This window comes from Cygnus atratus, chromosome 2, assembly GCF_013377495.2.
Source record: "Cygnus atratus isolate AKBS03 ecotype Queensland, Australia chromosome 2, CAtr_DNAZoo_HiC_assembly, whole genome shotgun sequence".
Taxonomy (NCBI): domain Eukaryota; kingdom Metazoa; phylum Chordata; class Aves; order Anseriformes; family Anatidae; genus Cygnus; species Cygnus atratus.
In genome coordinates, this window is record NC_066363.1 from 45,690,570 (window position 1) to 45,711,825 (window position 21,256).

The 21,256-nt window shown below is 42.2% G+C and overlaps 1 protein-coding gene across 1 annotated transcript in view; it reads right to left on the reverse strand.

Moving 5' to 3' along the window:
- Positions 1 to 11,562, reverse strand: part of CPNE4 (copine 4) — a 243,803-nt gene extending 232,241 nt beyond the window's left edge. The window contains exon 1 of the mRNA XM_050708809.1: positions 11,493 to 11,562. The gene's annotated coding sequence lies outside the window, so the exon portion shown is untranslated. The remainder of the gene's footprint in view (positions 1 to 11,492) is intronic.
- Between the last annotated feature and the right edge of the window lie 9,694 nt (positions 11,563 to 21,256).

The following is a 21,256-nucleotide window of genomic DNA, read 5'->3' on the forward strand; positions in this document are numbered from 1 at the left end:
CATGGCAGAGAGGTTGAAACTTGATGATAGTTAAGGTCCCTTCCAGCCCAAGACATTCTATGATTCTACAATACTATGTTTTAAAACAGGAATGTGCAGCCTCCTTAGTCCAAAAGCCTCACACCAGCATCCTCACACAGCTTCAAAGCATCTACCCAAGAGTTAAAGAGAAACCCCAGAGATCATTCAATAAAAAAGGGATGAGAGCAGCTCTCATGAATCACACCTAGATAACACAAGGGATTTTACTGTGGGAGCTGCCACAAGGAGCTCTTTTAAACACATGGGCAGGTGAGAAGGTATTAACAGACAATTTGGGTAGGACTCCCTGCAAGAAACTCAACAGATCCATCTCCACCCCTACCAACACCTTCCTGCCCTTCTGCTGCTCATGGGTACCAGCAGCCGACATCCTGGTAAGCCACTCTCCTTGGTGGAGTATTATGAACCAAAAAAGTCAAATGCAACTCCCTCGCTCTTTACAAGGCTCACAAGACATTTTATGCTGATCGCTAATGCAAGACATTTTCCACAGAGGTCAGCTTCTGAGTTTTCCTCCAAACACACAGCTATTATGAACATTTAACACCAATCTTTTGATTAAACAGAAGCCTTTAACTGTATACTAATTTTCCTACCCTTCAACGCATGAGTGACTTGAACTTTAACTTATTTTCCAACTTCAGTTCCACTGGGTGGTTTCCATCTGCTTACAGTATCCATACTCAGTGAAATAAAAACAAAACAAAAACACACGCACACACCCCACAAAATCCACACTATAAAAGTTCTTTACTATCAAGGCCAGGGATAGGTCACACCAGAATTAGCTAACGGAAACTGAATTTGTGGTCTGTTATATCCTCACTAAACCAAAACCACAGTCAATAAGAGATTATGTTCAGCTGGAGCTTCTTGGCAACAGCTGTATGAAAAATGCTAGGGCTACTCTCTCCTTCATTTCCCATATCTTTCAGAAACCACTGGGCACTGCTGCTTTCACAGGTCTCACACATGCTGCTGGCAACTCACACGGTGGTACTTTGTGAGCATTTCTAAAGTGCAGCTCGTATTTTGTAGTGGAGTTACAGAGATAAGCTACAAAGCAAGTCACTCGCTGTATCCATCTTCCCTGACTCTTTCAGGCTGCAGGAGAAGTGGACCATTTCAGACTGATCAAATCCTCAATATCGTCTCTGTGCTATTTCGTTCAACTGCAATTTAGCCTCTGGTCACATATCTAAAAGTCAACCCTTTTAAAAAATTAGTATCTGACAAGTCAGGAATGGTTAGTGGGAAACGGATACAACATCTTGAAAGAATTATTCACCCACTAAATGGGTTGTTAAACATAACTACTTCCACAATAAAACACTACCAAGACGTAAGTGCAAATAAGCGAATTAAATTTGGTTACTTACTAAAGAGGGTGATTATACAGCAACTGTTTGCCCACAGTAAAATGCATTATATCTAGGAAGGTAATAAAATTCAAGTCATGTAAAAATACGCTTTTTTTTAATTATGTCCTACCATGCCTACAGAACACTTTTGGCTTCATTATTATCACTTGTCAGAGACGTGTTTCATCTTATAGTTAGTACAGGCCAGGTTTAGAATTTCTTAACAATACATAGGCAGTATTTATCTAAGAAAACTAGCAGAAAGACATATCATTAAGAGAAGGCCAGATATAACTTAACAGGACAGGAAACTATACGTTAATATCACAAGTAACAAGATGCGGAAATTAAACATTTGTTTAAGGCAGGAAACAAATATCTTCACTGTGAAACTAGTTTCTACTAACACTGGTTAAACTGTTTTAACTTTGGTTCAAACCAAAGTGATTTCCATTGCAGACAAGAATAGATACTTTTACAAGTTCTCCCGGCCAACTCTGCTGAGAATCACTGACAACCTTCAAATACACCCCTTTGACCAATTAACACCAAAACATTTTAAGGACAATTTTTTTTTTGAGTTAAAAATGTTATTACTAATCTAAATTACTAAAAAATTACTAAATTACTAAAAAACCAAATGGTTTCCAATATTCTTCACTTCTTTGTTTATTTTAAACAAAGTAAAACTAACTCAGGCAGCAAATTCAACATATAACTGGGTGAACACTTGGAAAGAATGCTGCTAGAAGAAATTGCAGTTCAACGTAAGAACCACCACAATTTGTTGTTTCGCTACAGCAGGAAGCAAAGATCATAGATTGATTGGAGAAAAGCCTTCTTCTGCACCAGACACTGATAAAAATAGGGATTTTGCAAAGTATTCAGTCCTGTGATCCATTCAGTTGTTGTTGCCAAAAACAAAACTAGTTGGAAGCTGTCCTGTAACTGCTGCAATTTCATTACTCTCAGAATAAATACTTCACTAAAGGAAAAATCCCACGCCACACATAACCACTCTGGTGCATAAAATAATCCTTAGCAATCCAATTACTTACATTTTATTGCAGATATTAGAAGATGACTGATGTGTCAGGCCAGCCACCTTGATAACACCTGATGAATGCTTATGCCACCAAGTCTGCAGCTTTAAGTGGCATCTCTCAGATGAAGATAGCACACACTCTGTCCCTGTTCATAAGCAGCATGGGAAGTCACTCACATCACACTTTACGTAACTCTAACACCAGAAGAGGGGTGGATTTTTCCAAAGATGTAAAGCTAATATCTGTGCATAATAGCAAGCTATACAGGGCTGCTTCGGTTGTCTCTATATATATGTATATAAATACTTTTCTCTAGCTAAACTAGAACAGCAAAAAGAGCAAAATCAATAAGTGGCTTACAAATTAGTACCATTACCTGATGCACTCCATCATAAATCTTAGGTCACAGAAAAAAAAAAAAGACTACTCCCACAATATTAACTCTTGCTATGTTAAATCAGAAATACATTGGCTTCCCTCACATGCTGCATGGAGACCAACAATTTCTTTAAGCAAGTTTTGCCATCTGTGTGGAAAGGATCAAGCATAACTCAGTCATTTTTCTGGACAAGTTTATAAAAATCACAAAGGATGCAACTGAAATATCAATTGCCCCCAAAACTGAAGAAACTGTAACCCAAAAACCCATGGCAGACGATTCCTGTTCTGAAAACTTCCAGATAATGGAAATCACTTTCTTCAGAATTTTTTTTTCCAGTTACACTACTGCACAAGTGAGAATTTTTTTCCTAGTGTTTCACCTGATTTTTCACTGCAGATAACAAACTTTCAAAATCTGTAAATTTACAAATACAAAAAGAAGTCAAGCTCTCTTTCTTTCCTGACATCCAAGACACGACTGGTGAAGGCAATATAAGCTTTGCATTTCACAATAGCCAGAATTTTACCCACTGTTTCTTTGTTAAAACCTACTTGTAATTTCTGATCTTTGTACCCCCTTATCTTATCCTTATCTTTAAGTATCTTATCCTCTCTTTTTAAAACCTGTTCTTATTTTCCCTTCTCTTCAATTTTACCTACTGGACTGCCCCCTCCATTGTTCCTTTACATCCTTTGTCAACATTTTAAGCCTCACCTTCCTCTATCCTCTATTTCTTTCAGAGGGTTTTGTTTTTTTTTTTTAGTTTTTCCTACCACAGGCAATCTGTATCAGCCCCAGGCCAAGAACCAATTATAAACCACATGTGTGTCAAATATATACAAAAACACACTGACGAGTAAGAGTCCAGCACAGGGTAGGCTCAACTTGCATAGTTCTCCTGCAGAAATCCAGTTATTTCGAAAGTAGATCAAATAACCTTGCAGTTACTATTCACTGTGTGTCCTCCTAAGGGAATCAGCACAGTATAGCTTATCCTGATTTCACACCTCAGCTTTGTGTGAATCTTCCTCCTAGGGGTTCAGCTGTCTGTGCTCCAAGGCTTAGTTTTGACGCAGCAAAACTGCATAACCTTGGATGAAACTTCTAAGGAAACTGCCAGCTTGCAAGAAAGCAGCGTGACAATACTTAGACTAGAGCCACGATAGATAAGAACAGTAAATTTGCAGCCACGAATAAGAACCTTAAGACAATGGTAGTGGTTAGCAGTTCAAGAACTCAAGTGGAAGGAGAAAAAAAAAAAAAAAACACAGAAGCTAGCAAGTGAGTAACACTGAAAATGAGCCCAATCAAGAAGCAATAGGAGCCAGCCTTCCCCAGTATTGACAACTGACGGGCCAGCAAAGCCTCACCAGATGCCTTACCTATGGGTGGTATGTTAATGTTTTGCCTGGTAGCTCAGTAGTCCCAGTTACCTACCACACATCTCAATCAATCAATAACTAGCTTAAAGTTGCACATGTCCTGCTTTCATAGTCTTTTTACACACACTGAACGGTGAACAAAGCGACCAAACGGAGAGTGTTACAGCTAACTGCAGTAGCTTTCTCCCATGGGGCTGGTTGACAGGGTCTGAAAGAGCGACAAGCATTCAAGAGTCTTTCTGCTGCTGACCAAGTGCACAGAATACTTCTTAAAATTCTACTGTTACACATGCACTGACAAAATAAGAAAGTCTTTGATCATATCAAGTCCCCATGAACTGGATGATTTGTATTCCAGTTTCTGCGCATGAAGACAGTCTTTTTTTCATCAGTCCACGGAAGACGTTTAAGAATCATCTAAAGACCACTTCTCTAACAGAATTCTCCTTGCAGTCAGTGTTATCCAATGTTGTAGTTACATTTATTTTTCATACTGACTGGATTTGTTATTTGGTCTTTTTTAGGTCTACTTTGTGGTATCTCTTCCACAGGTTCATAGTTGAGCACAGTCCACCTATAAACAAGACTGAAAATTCCATCCCAATAAACAGGATTTCCTTGTATAATCAGACAATGTCGTGTTACCCCTTCTTGGCCTTTATAACATTACAGACGTGAGACAATATTGAATTCAATACTAAGGTATAATCTCATAAAAACACTTGTTTAAACATTTTTCCACACCTTTTTGTGTACGCTGTTATAAGTCAGCCATTCATTACATCTTCATACAAATGATGATTTAGTCTCTTGTTTTCTACATCTGACATTTTATATGCATGTTGTAACTACAGTTCAACAAGCATTTATTTTGAAGCATCATATCTTAGCCCCTCAACAGAGAGGGGCACAAGGTATCTGAGATTGTGAAGAAAAAGTGACTTCCAAAGTTCACCACCTCCCCTAGTTCTGACTATTCTATAGTCCTATGGCACAATTCTTTCTTCTGGAAGATAATATTGTGTTTGATATGAAGAGGAAGGGCTGATGCTGCCATTTTTCCTGTAAATTGCATGAGATCTTTTATATCAAATCAGAACTGAAAAAAAAAAAGAATACTTATGTCACAGTGAGAAGCAAAATTCAAATTAGTCAAGCAGCAGCTGATCTGGCTGAAAAGACAAAAGGTCTTTTCCTAAATTCAGAGAACGTTACACATGCCTTAAAAGTTTCTGCTTGCTCATTCTATGCTTGGCTATGGCCAGCTCTCACTTGGACCCAACGCTTACGTAATATTATATTTTATGCAACTGCAAAATAACCTAAAATCAAGCTGTAGCATGGCAAACCTTCTATTTCTTCCAGGTAACGGAAGCTGAGCCTCAGCCCAGACCATTAATACAAGCTTAGAAGACTGAAAGCCTTTACAAGTTGGAAAAAAGCCCATACCCATGCACTTTCCAAGCCTGCAACCCCTCACAGGGAACTGGACATTAATTAAACCACCCTGGCAGAGAGGCTAGTCCTATTTCCTGTTTCTCTTGCTCTTCTCCTCTTTTTCATCTATATGCTAGTTTCATATAAATATTATCATATTTTATATATATATATATACACACACTATTACTGAACAAACATTTTATATTATATACATATATATATAATATGAATATATATTTCCCCGTTTCTTTCATCACTATGCAAAGCTGAGCCTATCTAGCCAAATGTCATTTTAAATCTTTCTCAGTAAAACTTAATGATCCCATAAAACTTTCACTATAAATTAACAGCCAAGTAAAAGCATCTGTTTCTATCTGTTACCAACACTGATGTACAAAGGCAACATTTGCACCAGAAGTATACAAACGATGCGCAACTCCATCAGCTGGCAAATGCAATGGTAACTGCAGCAGTTTTTTCACAGCAATTAGCATAAGACCAAATAAGAAACAGCTGTCTACATTATTTAGCATCCTGCTAGCTGTGGGTTATTCATTTGTCCACATTGCCAAGGATTTTAATGGCATCGACATCAGTGCCAATCACTCATCTCCTTCACCTAACTGTACAGATACTCTTTTACTGCAGATTTTTCCCAAAATATTGTTTATTCAATAATCCAATTATGCATGTATCAAAATATCCAGATGCTTATTGACAGAATCTTTCTAGATAGCAACTAACATACTAACAACCCTATTACTTGATATTACTCTGAGCCACAGGGACAGATCTTCCTGAAGAATACAATATTCAGCCTCTGGACAAAATACTTGAGGGATTTTTTTTCCTCTCGCAAACAGAAAACCAAACAAATGAGAAATTAATCTCAAGCATCACCCATGTCAAAGGCGCACCCCACAGCCAAACAATTGGCTTTTACCACCTGTGAGAAGGGTGCCCTGCCCTCTCCAGATGCATAGTGAATTTCTGTCTCACTGCCTGACAACTAATGACAATCCAACTAACATTTAGTGATTAATTCACAGTAAATAATGCACTGGAGGAAATTATAGCAGGCAGTAGATGAGGAAAGTGTGGATTAATTGCACAGGTATTGTGACAGAAAATTCCACAGCTCACAGTCTTTTCCACTAACAAAATTTTTTTTTTGCTTATACTATATCTGTTTTCTACCTGTCCAGTGTTCAGCTAAACTGAATCTTATTCCACGCTACTGCAACTCTCCGTAACAGCCACTCACAACCTTTGCTGATCCATGAATGACACTCATTAGCGAGCTAAATGCTGTAGGTATTCCCCCTGAATCAACCTGAAGAATGTGCCTCTACTGAGGATAAATGAGAAATCAAAGGGCCCCAAAGATGCTCAGAGGTCTGGAGCACCTCTGCTATGGAGAAAGGCTGAGAGAGCTGGGAATGTTCAGCCTGGAGAAGAGAAAGCTCCAGGGAGACCTCGTTGTGGCCTTTCAATACTTAAGGGGGGCTTATTTTTCACTGTAAGGGTAGTGAGGCACTGGAACAGGTTGCCCAGAGAAGCTGTGGATGCCCCAACCCTGGACGTGTTCAAGGCCAGGTTGGATGGGGCCCTGGGCAACCTGGTCTAGAGGGTGGCATCCCTGCCTATGGCAGTGGGTTGGAGTTTGATGATCATTAAGGTCCACTCCAACCCAAGCCATTCCACAAAAGTCACAAAGGGAGCTACAGCCTGGAGTCACTGTTCTTGCCACAAACAGTCCATTCGGCCAGCGGTCCTTTAGCACTCCATCCTGAGGTGCTTCTTGCCCTCCTTTTTCCCAAAGAAGCAGGCAGACCTTTTGTTTCCAACTTTGACGGGCTTGGGCTGGGAAAGTAGGAAAGGCTGGTGGTAAGAAGAAGAGGTCAGAAAAGGGAAAAACAAGCTAAGGGATGGACACCAGCCAGAAGGGGAAACTGGTGCTGGCTAGACAAGCCCCTATGAGACCCGGCGGCAGGACAAAAACAGCTGCAGAAGCAGCACTCGCCTTGCCCTACACCTCTCTTCCAGCAGCTCGCCCAAAGCCGCGTTAACCGGCCTGGGTGCCGGCCACCCCCTCCCCAGAGCCCTCCCCAGCCGGGCTCGGCAGCGAACTGCCCCAGGACGGGCCTCCAAGGGGCCGATTTGGGCCGAGCCGGGCTGCACCGGGCGGCCCCGGGCGCTCCTTGCGCGCCCCCCGGCGGCTTCGCCCCGCTCCTGCGGCGCCTGGGGCCGGGAGGTTCAGCGCGGGGCGGCCGCTGGAGCGCCCCGGACAAAGGAAGAACTTCGGGGAAGGTTTTGTGGCAAAGCCTAAATTGAGGCTCTGGCGACGCCGCGGTTCCGTTGTTGTCCGGCGGCGGGCACGAAGCCTCTTCGTGCGGCTCAGGTGGCCCAACAGCGTGGAAATGTGGCACGGCTGGGATCCAGCAGAGCAATCAGGCGCATCCGCCACAGCGCTAACGTGTGTTAGCATGCACTTCGCTGGCGCTCTCTCTTGTGCAGCTTTTCTAGGGCACAAATGCCACCTTCAGACTTCCCTGCTCTGCAAATCAGCGCTGCCTAAGGACACCCGCACCAGCGTGGAGAACACACTCAAACTGCAGCTAGAAGGCGACTTTACAGCCCTCAGTGTTTGCAGGAAAAAGTGACAAGCAGAAGGACATTAACACAATTTATTTTTATTAGTTTGTGGGAGACGCAGAAACCACAACTGGCTGACTAGTGGGAGACAGCCTCGGGGTCTTTGGCTGCCCAAACCTGAGCCTACGTGGAATAAATGCCCCCACTGCCAACAGCCAGCATCCACTGCTGTTGTTCACACGTGTGCAATCGCACTAGCAAAGGACACTTCAGTTCCAAGCACATACAACAGTCGGGTTGCTCAGAGCAACATGCCTGGCTCAGGTTTTCCTGTCAAGAACCTTTGTATTAAAAAAAAAAGAAAAAAAAAGTTCAACTATTTAGCTACTTTTTTGACCGTGTGTTACAATTTTCAAGTACAAAAATGCAGTTACTATTTTGACAGCTATCCCAGCCCAGCTCTTTGCAGGGAAGTATTCTTCCTCAAAACTTTCTGCTTGCTTAAAGTCACTTTACTGATGAAGTACACTACAGCAGATGATATTAGATTTTAGTTTGGATACTTATGCAAAGTGTTGCTTACTAATGGTTGCATCAGGAACCATAATGCTGACCACGGGGTATCTCACACTCAGACTCCCCACCCTAACAATCCATTAACAGAGTGCTGTTTCCGCACTGAGGCTACCAGGTCATTTTAAAACATTCAAATAGCAAGCCTAGGAAGAGGGAAGCACCACAATAAAATACTGCTGCCCACCACATAGCACGTGCATGCAGAGACATAGAAAGCCATATAGTCAAAAAATGTTTTAACTTCAAACATTCCCAGCCAACCACTGGATGCAAGAACTAGCAATGCCTCTCTCAAAGCATAATTCAAACAATCTATAGCAACGAAGGCAGACAGCGCAGCTAGGATTGCCAGTCTAGAGCTTTTACTACCTGGCTTCAACTTTTTGCTCTTTCAGGCTTCCTAAGTGACTCAGCGAGGCACTTAGTCTCTCTGCATCCATGGCACTTTCCTATCCCACCCCTGTGAAGATAAACCAGCAATTGTGATACATCACTGATGGCTGCTACATAATGCTTTCTGTAAAAGAGCCTCAGACACATAGCACCTCACCGTCAGCTTGTCTGTGTATCAGGAGCTCTGAGCTTTGGCATACTGCTAAGAAGAGAGTTGGTCCACAGACTTTCTGCCAGAAGTACAAACATCAAGTTCTTATTCGTAAAATTAGCTCACCATAAGTCACCTCACTGCAGAATTTTAAACTGGGGTACCTTTGAGTAGACTATCCTAGAAAAATCTCTCCCCAAAGCTCGGCTTGATAGCTCAGCTAAACAAACTATTAGTGCTCTTCACATGTTTATTAAGAATCTTTGTTGATTGTTTTATAAAAAAAATAAATTATTGAATGCTTAACTTCAGTGACATTTTTTCCTCTTAAGGTTTCAGCCCAGAAGAGATCTTAAGAGTAAGTTTATGGAAAAAAAACGAGGCATGTGCTTCAGGGTATCAGGTATCCAAATCTCCAGTGTGGCCATGAGGTTAGCAATCCCCAAACATCTATCTACAGACACTGAATTTTTACGTGTATATTCCTACCAGATGGAGGTCTGAATGTGGGAATGCCATCACTTAAGCACCAGAACTAACAGTTACACCGGTATGCCCTACTTCAGAAACGCTACCTGTTCTTTTGTAACCAAGTCCAACTGACCCAAACATAGCAAATACACCTGCTTCAGAGGGGTTTTAAGGCTATGTGAAACTTTCCAACTTGCATTTGAGCTACACACAATGCAGCACAGTGCTTCTTTCTCACTCAAAGAACCAGTCAGACTCACAACCTGAAATTCTGAGGACCCCAGAATGAACTGGAGAACTGCCATCCCAGAAAAGCTTTCTCATCCTAAAGCAGTTACAGCACAAGGAGTGCTCCCCACACTTCAGTCCGGTCCTACGTTGCTACTACTTTAAGTACAAGAAAGTTACCATTTTATTTTCCTTTCTTCCACACCCTAACAAATGCATTTTTACAGCAACACTTGCAGTTGCAATAACAAAAAAAAAGTTCCACAAGCAACTGACGGGAGTCCCTATATCTGCTTACCGTCAGGTATTTTAGGAACACAGAAAAAACAGAACAGCAATAACTGAATAGTCAGTTCACACATGGGGAAACTGGTAACCAGCAAGCTTTTCTGTGAGCAGCTCTCTGCTTTCTGCAAGGTTTCTGCATAAATCAACAAGAAAGCAAGCTCGTTAGTGGTGAGGCTGACTGAGTACATGTGCCTGTACTCATCTTATTACAGCTAGGTCCCTGCTTCTTGACTAGGGCTTCTGAGGCACAGCTGCAACACAATCAAGGAATAAAATGTCTTCAGGATGAAAACAGTTGGCTTTACTGCCATCTAAACACACAGAGCATTTCTGAACTTCAGTATGATCAAAGATTGTTACTCATTTAGCCAACACACTTATTTTTCCTTAAGGAGGACAGGATGGCGATCCCTCTCTCTCAGACATCCCAAGTTTAAGGGGCTGGCTCCTAGAAGTGAAGCACCTGAAGTAATGTGACTTTACAGCACTTGGCTGGACCAGCAAAAAGGAGCCCCAGATGCCAAGTTACCTAACGGAGCCCAGGCTGCATGCCTACAGCCCATTGTGTAACAAACCTCAGGACAATTTTTACGGGTCCTAATCAGGCGAAACTCCCTGCCGATTTCCACGAAGGAGCTCTAATCAATCAAAAGCAGCAAGAGCTGGAGCCGTTTTTCTGCCTTGAAACGAAAAGGTTTATTTTGAGCTGCGAGAACACAAGATTACAAGAACTCTAGAAACCCATAACTCTTGCTTTAATGACATCAGGAATTTGTCCCGCGTTTAATCTATCAGCCACAGAAATCAACCTCACCAACGCTCCGTGTTCAGCAGAACAAGCCAAAAAAAAGAATAAAGCAGTTTCTCAAATAACCGACCTGCTCTCCGGCCGCGACCTTTAACGCGACAACCCAAAGGCAACCTGGCACGGTCGGGAGAAGGGCGACGGCTCCCTCAGCGCCCCTGGTTCCCTCAGCTCGGGTCGCTCCCCGAAGTTGCGCGGCTGCCCCAGCGGTTTCCCACCCGCCATGTGCCGTTACCAACGGCCGCAGCGGCACAACCGACGCCAACGGGCGGCAGAGCCCCCCGCGCCCGCCCCGCCCGCCAACTTCCCTCAGGGGCGCCGCCCGCCCCTACCTGCCTGCCTCGGTCCCGGCCCCGCTCCCCGTCAGCGGCTGGCGGCAGGGCAGGAGCGCTGTCCCTCCGGCGGGGCGAGCCCCATGTGAAGAGGAGCGAGGGAGCCCGGCGGCTCCACCGCTGAGGGGAGGGGATGGGCGGAGGGACGGAGGGAGGGATGGAAGAGGCGGGCGGCAGCTCCCCCCCGCTCGGAGCCGCCCCGGCCCCGGCCGAACCCGCGGCAGCGCCGCCTGGGGGTTGAGGCAGGCACGGAGCCGCCCGGCCCCCGGAGGAGCACGGCTCTGCTTGAGGTTCTGTGAGCACAGGTGGACTTTAAGGCCAAGGGGTATTTCCAGAGAGCCTCCTGGTTTGAGTTAAACACGAGGTTAAACGCAGGCTGTCACATCCACATGCCAGCAAGCACTGCGCCCGCAGGCCGAGGGAAGAGCAGCACCGCCTTAGTTGCTGAGGCACCCCTGGTCTCTGTGGATACCCACACAGGGAGAAGGGAGAGAATTGCCCCCAGCAAAGCACAAAATAGTTCCTACAGTTAAAACAGAGCATGGGGAGTGAGGATAGCAGGATTCACTGTTTGACTTTGCCCACCCATGGAGGCCATTCAGCTCTCCATGTACCAAGCAGCTGTGGTGATGCCAAAGCATGTTCATGTGAAAAGCCTGGCTGACTTCCCAGAAATCCTCAGATTACGCAGAGAATTGGATTTGCACTTGTCAGTTAAACACGTGCCTACATGTTCGTGGGATAGAGCGTCTTTGTGTCATGGCTCCCCATCTGTATAATCTAATTTCTCTTCCCTATCTCACAAGAATTTGATGAAGATAAATTCATAAGCCTCTCCCAGGCACACATATTTGACAATGACAGAACTCCTGTAGCATATGCACCGAGAGAGAGATGCTGCAGCCGCATCCTGCCCTCCCCTGAACAGGCATAAAGATGTATGCATAGAACATTTGTGAAAGGAAGATTTCTCTAGTGATGCAAATAGTCAAGGAAAGGAAAGGACCTCAAAACAAAGACAAATCATTCTTCTGCCATGAATTTAATGTCAGATGTTTGCTGAGCTGGCAAATCCTGGAATGTTGTCCCTGAGCACTGAGAAGTGTGAAATGGAGAGCAGGCAAACACATTCACTAGCCCAAACCAGAAATATCACGACTCTTCTATATTAAAAACCACTTACAGTGTAGCTGAAACCCCCTGCTAGGAAAACCTGGCCCTCCGATTAGAGATTTGAACGTAATACTGCCAGCATCAAAAGCACATATTAGAAATATACATTATAAACTTGATTTTTTTTTCACCATGCAGATAAAGTACAAATTAATGGCAGCATTTTACTGAGCATATCATGCAAAAAATATTGCTGATCAGTAATTTGTTCGCAGCACTAAAATCAAAGATCAGTCATTGTATTTATCCACCCACAGAACTAAACTTAATTTACTTTAATAGAGCAGTGAGTTTTACATAAAACTCATCTAAGTATAAATTATCATCTTACTCAGTATGATTTCCCTTGTAACAAAGAAGAGGTGAGTAGAAAAGTATTTTTGTAGAAGTAAAGCTGTGATTTTAGAATACTTAGTGCATATAGCCTAACCCTAGAACTGATCAAGTTCTCCGGAAAGCCAAGGTTTCCCTCGGGTTTACTTGGCTCTCAACAACCTGTTTAGTTTAATAACAGCAGAACCACAGTGCCCTGTACTGCAGTACAGCTGGAAGAGAAGGAAAGCACCAAGACCTATTGGTGAAGCCTCGAGAGGAGCTCCCTTCATATCTCCAGGGGTAGGTATGTGCAGTCCCTGGGCAGCTGTTGGGCAAGGCTGCTTGGTTTCCAGACTCTGCATGCTGTGTCCTAGCTGGGAGCTGTCAGCAAGCTGCAGCTACTTCCTGGTAGCAGGACACAGCCTCCCAGCACACCAGGATGCTGGACAGTCTGCTCAGCACTGTGGAAAATAGTCAGAAACCCAGCACGTCCTATGGGAATGGTTTTGGCAAGATTTTCACAAAATGTATTTGCTGTACAGATGTAGACTGGAGTCTACCACCCGAGAAACTGAGAGGAGGGAGCAGGATCCAACCCCAATCTGCACTTAGCTAAGTCAGGTTGAACGCTAAGAATGAGATTTCTGTTCTCTATCTTCTGCTCCAGCACTCAAATCATACTTCCCATTCTCAGGCATGGAGATAACAAGAGCATTGGATGTCACCCTGTAGTTATGTGCCCACACAGCTACGTGCCTTGACATTTCCTCTGCTCGCTAGTATTACCTGCTGGTGTTGTTAGAACACCCTTAACGGGACAGAGAGCTGCTGTAAATTAGGAAGAGAATTGCTACAAGTACATGCTTCTTCCTGTGGGTGGCATCAGAATATCTTCAGTAGACCAAAACTGGTTTAGAAAAAGAGAGAGGAGAGGGATGATATTCCTGTTTGCCAACAGCAGTCATCATTGCAGTGCAAGTGCTGTTTTTGCTAAGCTCACATAAACCAATAGATGTTTAATTTAAACAGAAGATTTAGAGGAGTTGGAATCACTATCTCTCCAGCAGTCCTTAGTTCTGATAAACGAAGATCTATCACACCTTGTGCCCATGCCCTGTACGAGTTGCAGTTATTACAAAAAGAGGATACAAATGTACAATTAAACCTCCCTGCACCTACAGCTTCAGCAAAATCAAAACTTTATAATCACCAGTAGTTTCATATCCATTTACACAACCTAATCGGTAACAAACTGATGAACACAAGTGAATCAGCACAGTTGTTCAACAGGACACAGACATGTAAGTGCAAGCCAGGGTGACAGAGGCGACAGATGTAAAGGGCTTTCAGAAGGCCTCCACTCACAACCAGAGCAGGGCTGTTCCCTGTTTTTGCACTGTCACATTACAACTGTCATGCTCATTTCTGGTAGCTGTGCAGATCAGCAATGACCTTATCACACTGAGACAAGTCAGCTCACACTCCAAGCCAACACATGCTCTCAAACATACAAGCACTGGTGACTAGTGTCTAAAGCCACAAGGCTGTAACTGCTGAGCAAATGGTTGCCTTACTTGCCTGTGGAGTTTTATTTAGCCTATACTTCTTAAGATGATGATATATGAGAATACAAAGCATATTCTCATGTTAAGTTCAAAATACTTTCTTGAGAATTTGAGAATGACTTGTGCTGTTCAGTTGCCCATATTACGAGGCTGCGCAGCCTGAGCCCATAACCACTGTATAGCTTGATCCACTTAGCCCTGCAGCCACACCACCTGTAAACAGGGGAAAACAAAAACTTCAAAAGCACATCAGGAAAGTTTTCTTTATATATATATTATATATATAAAATACACATATATATATATTCTTTTTGCTGTTTTAAAAGCTTTTAAATTGATATAAGTTGGTGTCAGTTGCCTTTGCAGCCATTCACCTGTCATTCACACCTGACTTCTACCAGACTTGTACCAGACTCCATTAGAAACTTCACTGACACCATTGCTTGAAAAAAGCCTGGGTTAATCACATTGGAGACCAAATGCTCGATCTCCCCAATGACTAGTGAGAGGGAATGTTTTGTTTTAAAGCTTAGGTATGTGGAAAAATGCTGAGGTTCAAACGGCGCTAATCAGCTGCTTTCTGAAAACCAGAGTCCTTTTAAGGCGTTTCCAGGACCAGAAGTCACATATACTGCCCTAACAATCAGCTTTGAACTGTGCTGATCTAGGGACAACTCCATTTCTCCATTTCCTCCCATAAATTTATTTTTAATGAGGTCACTACCCAAAAAAAAAAAAAAGGCAAGATTTATTCTCCTGAAATTTAGAGTTATGAATCTCTACATTCAACAGTCAACCTGAGCAGGTGGCACAGAGATGCTTTTTTCTTGTCAACAATGGTGCTGTTCTTAATTTTGCATGTGGTCCTTCTGTATGTTGTAGATAGGCACAACAGATACACATTGGCAGCTCTGATAGCGTCTAGAGAGGAACTGATCTCCCAGTCCAGGAAATTATCCTAGAACTCTCATAGTTTTGGCAGCAGAATTTTAACCAGCAGTTCCCAATGTCCTCTGCCAGAACATTGTATTCACAGGACTTGGAGTTACTGAACATATTAGAGAAAATTAAAACAAGAGAATCATTTAAAAAAGCACAAAAAAACAACTGGGGCTACATCTGTAACTTTGAATCCTAGTGGTTATACAAATCAACTAGGCAATCTTATGATGCATGACAGTATCTGAACCCTTACAGACGATAACCTTGAAATTCAGTACTTCCTTGTTACTCATCTTCTGTACAAATGTTCCACTGACTTCTGAAAGCTGAGCTTCCCTTGCAGGTAGAGACAGCAAATGTGCCCTCAATTCCCACAGCCCGCCCATGCATTGTTAGAGGACATGTCTAAAGTTTTATTTCCAGTGTCAAAGAAAGTCTGTGTTTTTACTGTGAGGTAGTTCAAAGTCATCAAATTCCATTTTCATTCATCACTCCGAACTGTTAAAGAACACTGCCAGTTTTACCCTAGTTAGAGCAGACCAATTCATTTATGAGTAGGAACGCAGTGCTTTTCACTCAAATCCCTTGTATCAAAGATACATTGTACTTGTCTCCACCAGAATTGACAGAAAACTTTACAACTGTATACTTTTCCATTAGAAAAAATATTATTTTTTCCCTGAAACAAAACTTTTCAAGTACTGTATATATGATGGTATAAATGGTGAGGAGATGTTTTTCATGGCTTGGAAAGACTCATACCAAAAAGTGACTATTTCAGGTTTTCATTTTTCTGAATTTTGTTTTTAATTTTACTGCCTATTGTGTTTTCATACACAGTAAAAATAAAAAATATAAAAAACACTTGGAAAACAAAGGAAAGCTTTTCGATATTTTTGTAAATAAATTTGCTTACATTTGACTTGTCTGAATAATTTGTATTTCCAACATTTTACTTCCAATATAGGTGAAAACAAGGCTGGAATTTCCCATGAAAATAATAGTTGTTTGTTGAAGTAAGTTTACACGCATTAATAATCCTGGGGGGAAAACCCTCACTGTTTTGCAGTTAAGAGTACTTTCTTCTGGATTCTCTCTACAAATTTCACAATGAAGTCCACAGCAAAGATACTCTGTGCATTTGACATGCTGTCTTTTATCACTCATCTGTAGCAATATTCAGCAGACAACAATACTTGAATCCTCTTGCTTTTTCAGATCCTGGTTTCAAAACAAAGTGTTTTCATATGAGCATCTTGGCTTCAATCCCTAATCACTCCAGGATCCCTTAGCACAGCTCAGTGGCACAAATTATCCATAAAGCTGACATCAGTGCTGTCAGTGGGATGGGGTTACTGGGTAATGTGATGTGAAGAAGGTACACATTAGCCTGAAGGAAGGCACTGTGCTGTTCAGCAAGGCTCCTTTGGCCCTGCTAAGCAATATCATCTCATGCTGTCTGCTACTGCTGTGTGGCAGTTACTCATGCCATGGCATGATGGTAAGGAGCCTGAGTAGCTCCTAGCAGCTCTCAGGAGACAAGAGTCATCCCAAGCAAGAGAATCACAAGCAATAACTGACACAGAAATTGATGCCACTGACTTGGCAAGATTGTATTAACTTCAGTGTCACCTGATGAGCTATTTGACATCCCTAGGCAGTGACAAGTGAAAGAATTGAGGGGGTAAAGGCTGAGACTGACAAAGATATCCTCATCACTCTAAGAAAAAGTCATGCATTTGAAGAAAATTATAAGAAGGGAATATAAAGAAAGTGGTGAGGGATGGTGATAGAGATACACAAAATAGCCTTAGCTTTGTCTGGCCATCCTGCTAATAGATCCCGAGGGCATTTTGCCATGGGTGGTGCTGTTACCCCTCTCCAGTATATACATTCCTATTGTGTTATCTCACAAAGCCAACACTGCTTAGTGACAGCAAGTCAATCAATAAAGATGACAATAAAAATAGTTCTCCCTCTGAATAAGAACGTTTCTCACTGCCCAAAACTGCAAGGAAAATCCAATCCCCCCTCATTCTCCCCAGAAAAATCACAAGGGATTTCTCATAGCTACAACGACAGAGATGCATTTCACTGTGACACAACGTTAAGGGCAGTGCTCTGCCACAAACCCCACACTCCACATATTTTATAAGTCTTCATGTTATCAGACAAGCAGTTAGGAGAGGCTGTGCCTCTGTCAATACAGCATCACAATTTTGGCTGCATTTGCCCTTACGTGGACCTTCAAGCCCAGTGCATGTATCCAATGTGGTCTTCCACTTGCCAACAGACTGGCGATGTAAGCCCTATCCAACAGGCAGAATGCTGTCATGGCATCTGACAGTGTTTCAAACAGGAATTACTCAGGGTGTCATAAGCATCCTGCCTTTTCATACGGTGTCAAGGGATGGGGGATGCAGGATTGCCATGCATGGAAGGAAGCTGTTCACAGCCATTTTCGTTATATCTGAATCTAATGTGGGTGAACTTAAAAGATGGTTAAGATGTAAGCTAACTAGATGAAGATCATGCAAAAGAAAAGTAAAGACAGATCATAGCATTTAAGAAGACAAATACTGTTTTAAAGTGGCATTGCATTATTGAAGAAAGTTTGCCTTTACAGCAATGGCAGAACTGGGAGGAACTATAGCTGGGCTCATCTAATAGACATTGGCGATGATTTTGCAAGAATATACTAATATAATACCACTTTGAATCAAGACTCTTACAGTCAAGTCTCTGAATCAAGAGTCTAACGGTCAAGTCTCATGTTTCTCCTACCAGCCTCTTCTGCGTTTAGGCAACCAACAAAATTTTTTTCTAGTCCACCCCCCACCAACACCACCAAAAGCAAAGCAGAGAATGAGAAAAGGTCACAGCCTAAAACAAGCTGAGAATAATTGTCCCATCATAGCTTTTTTTTTCTTTTCCCTGAATGTAACACGCTATTTTATCTAGAAATCAGAATTCAGGTTAACTGCATTTTACTCATCCATGAGTTAAGAAAGCATAAAGATGAAGCTCCATGCAAAACTTTGGCCATGTTGTTGCTGAAATGTGCTCTGTTATTTGCCATTCTGGCTGCTTCCTGACAGATTTTTAGCTCTTCCATAACATGTGCATTTCTATCACTCTGTCAAATAGCAATTGATTATGCCAACCTCATGCTATTTTCCTTGGAACAGAAAACTCTCAAGCTTGTTTAACAGTAAGTGGCTGTTGCTTTCTCTCAACAATTGGCTGAGAGAGGAAAAGCATCCTTTGTTAGAAATAATGGTTTGCTTAAAAACACCCAGCTCCTTTTGAGCTGAAGCTTCACGCACAGCAGGAGACTATCTCAATGCTTCAGTAATAAAAAGTCCCTACCATCAGGGTCAGAGGTGGTACTTTACACGGTACCATGGTTCCTGGCAACACTTAGAGCTCTGATATCATAGAAGATATTAGATAACCCATATTCCCTGTATCATACAGCTTGATTTTTATTGTTTTTATGAGAATACAGATGAGGAGATACTGTACTAAATGGGAATTTGCCAATAAATGTACAGTCAATACCCATAAAAATCTCATCTTCACAATTTAAAGACACATTTAAGCCTGTTCTCTCCTAAAGTAAAGTAGTATTCTATTAGGTAAAATCACTTTTTCACTGTCACAACAGAAAATTCTCTTACACATATCCTCCAAGCGTGAAACAGAAAAATAATGTTGGCTTCCCTACTGTGGCAGAAGGAAGAATACCCTGGCCTGGTTTCTCATTTATGGGCAAAGCCAAAAAAAAAAATAAAATTTGAGGTTCCCTGCAAAGCAGTTGGGGATAAGTGTGCATAAGAGTTTAATTTTTATCAACTATCCTTGCAAAGCAATTAAAAATCAGAATTAAATCCACTAATGTCTGGCTGTGAACACTCCCAGACTAGTAACAATGACATCCGTCTTACTACTGCTTTCAATAGCTGACCCAGAAGAGCCCACAGCCTGGTTTTCATTTCTATACTGTGCAACAGGATCAGTATGTTCTCCTGCCAAGTTATTATTGCATATCTGCTTGTGCTCTTCACCCCTCACTCTTTAAAGAGACCGGTGATGACCTGGAACGGGTAAGAGAAAACAATTTGCAGAAAATGAGTAGGGGAATGAACAGGTTCAGGAGCTCATGGATAAACGTATTAGCAGGAATTATAAAAGAAATTCAACCGATGAGAAATGGATTCTCTCTCCTCTCTTAAAATACAGGATTTAGTTCAACTAAGCTTGAAGTAAAATTGTTTTTGTTGCAGAAGCTGGCCTCTACACCAGTCCACTCCTGCAAAGCTTAAATCAATGAAATTCACTGCTAAAAAATAAGTATTTCAAGCAGTACCCAGGGCTCGCAGCTGAAATTGAAGCCCACTGCCTTGGGGCTTTATAGTAATGAAATAGTCAGCCAGGCCCTGCCCCAAAGCAGATGATTAGAGAAGGTGGACATGAGAGGGCAAACAGTGACACAGATGAAATCAATAATTTATTGAAAGGGTTTGTTAACAAACCAGTGTCAGAGCCCAGAGAACATCCATAGCTTCCAGTCACCCTTTCCCAGTCCATCCCGGTGTGCTCCCACGAACAATTGGATCATAACAACTCACATTCTGCTTCTGAGCACAAAAGCACTTACCCTTAAACAACTGCTCCTTATTTAAGAAAAGGAAAAGCTTTACATTAGAAAACGTACAGCTACCTCAGTGAACATTTCAAACAATGTGGATTTGGATGAGCCTCAGATTTATGGAAGGAGGTAAGGAATTAACCCTCCCTCATTCCCAAATGTTATACACAACATTTTTCACATTTGGGTAGGGAGAGCTATAGCAAGGACGGGGTGAGGATGATGCCAGAAGCAAACAGAGATGCCTGAGCCACGCTGCCAGCTGTTTGGGTTAGTACTAAGAGGAAATTCACCATGGATCAAGGACAGAAGAGGCCTTCAGGGGTGGTGAAAATATACATTAAAAGCACTTTTACCTAAAAGGATGCATAAAATGTGTTATTTGCAATGCTTTTTACTAGTAAAGTGTTAAACAGGATGCTGACTTGTTTCTCTACTGTTGTTTCTGCTCACTTAGCAACAGGAGAAGTGTTTTAAACAGGTATGACTGACAGAAATTCAAGAAGAAAGAAAATACTCTGAGTGAGGCCACAATAAGGTGAACCTTCCAAGGGGGATTCTTGCTCTGTCAAATTACAAATGGTGCTCTGCAGAACTTCACGGGGATCAGTCACAAATGATGTGATGAAAGCTTGAAGAAAAAATACTGTATTTATAACCACACTTTTCAGAATCTGTGGCTATATAAAAATCTCAGTGTTTAGAAGGATTGCAGCTCTTCATGCAGCACAGCAAATCCCAACCACTATCTGACAAGACTGAGAAGAAATTTTGCCTATGCACAGATTATTCTATATGAATCACCTTCCTGCTGAAGCAATGTGGCCATCCACAAAGGTAAAAATGTTAGAACAAGACAAAGCATTGGTCTGATTCAGCATGAAAGTTCTGGCATGCTGCTGCTTCAGGTTTTCCCCAAAGCATTGACTTTTATCCTATCTGACTCTAATTCATACAAAAGTATAAAAATAAAAGAAAAAGAAAGGAGCATGGCAATCTTTCTTAGAGTGGTGTGCATGCCTGTGTTTTTTTCAGCCTGTAACAGGGCTTCGTGATGTTTCAATCATATTGTGTCATAAATAAAAGGACTGAGGAATCCTTAGATTTCCTGCAGGAAG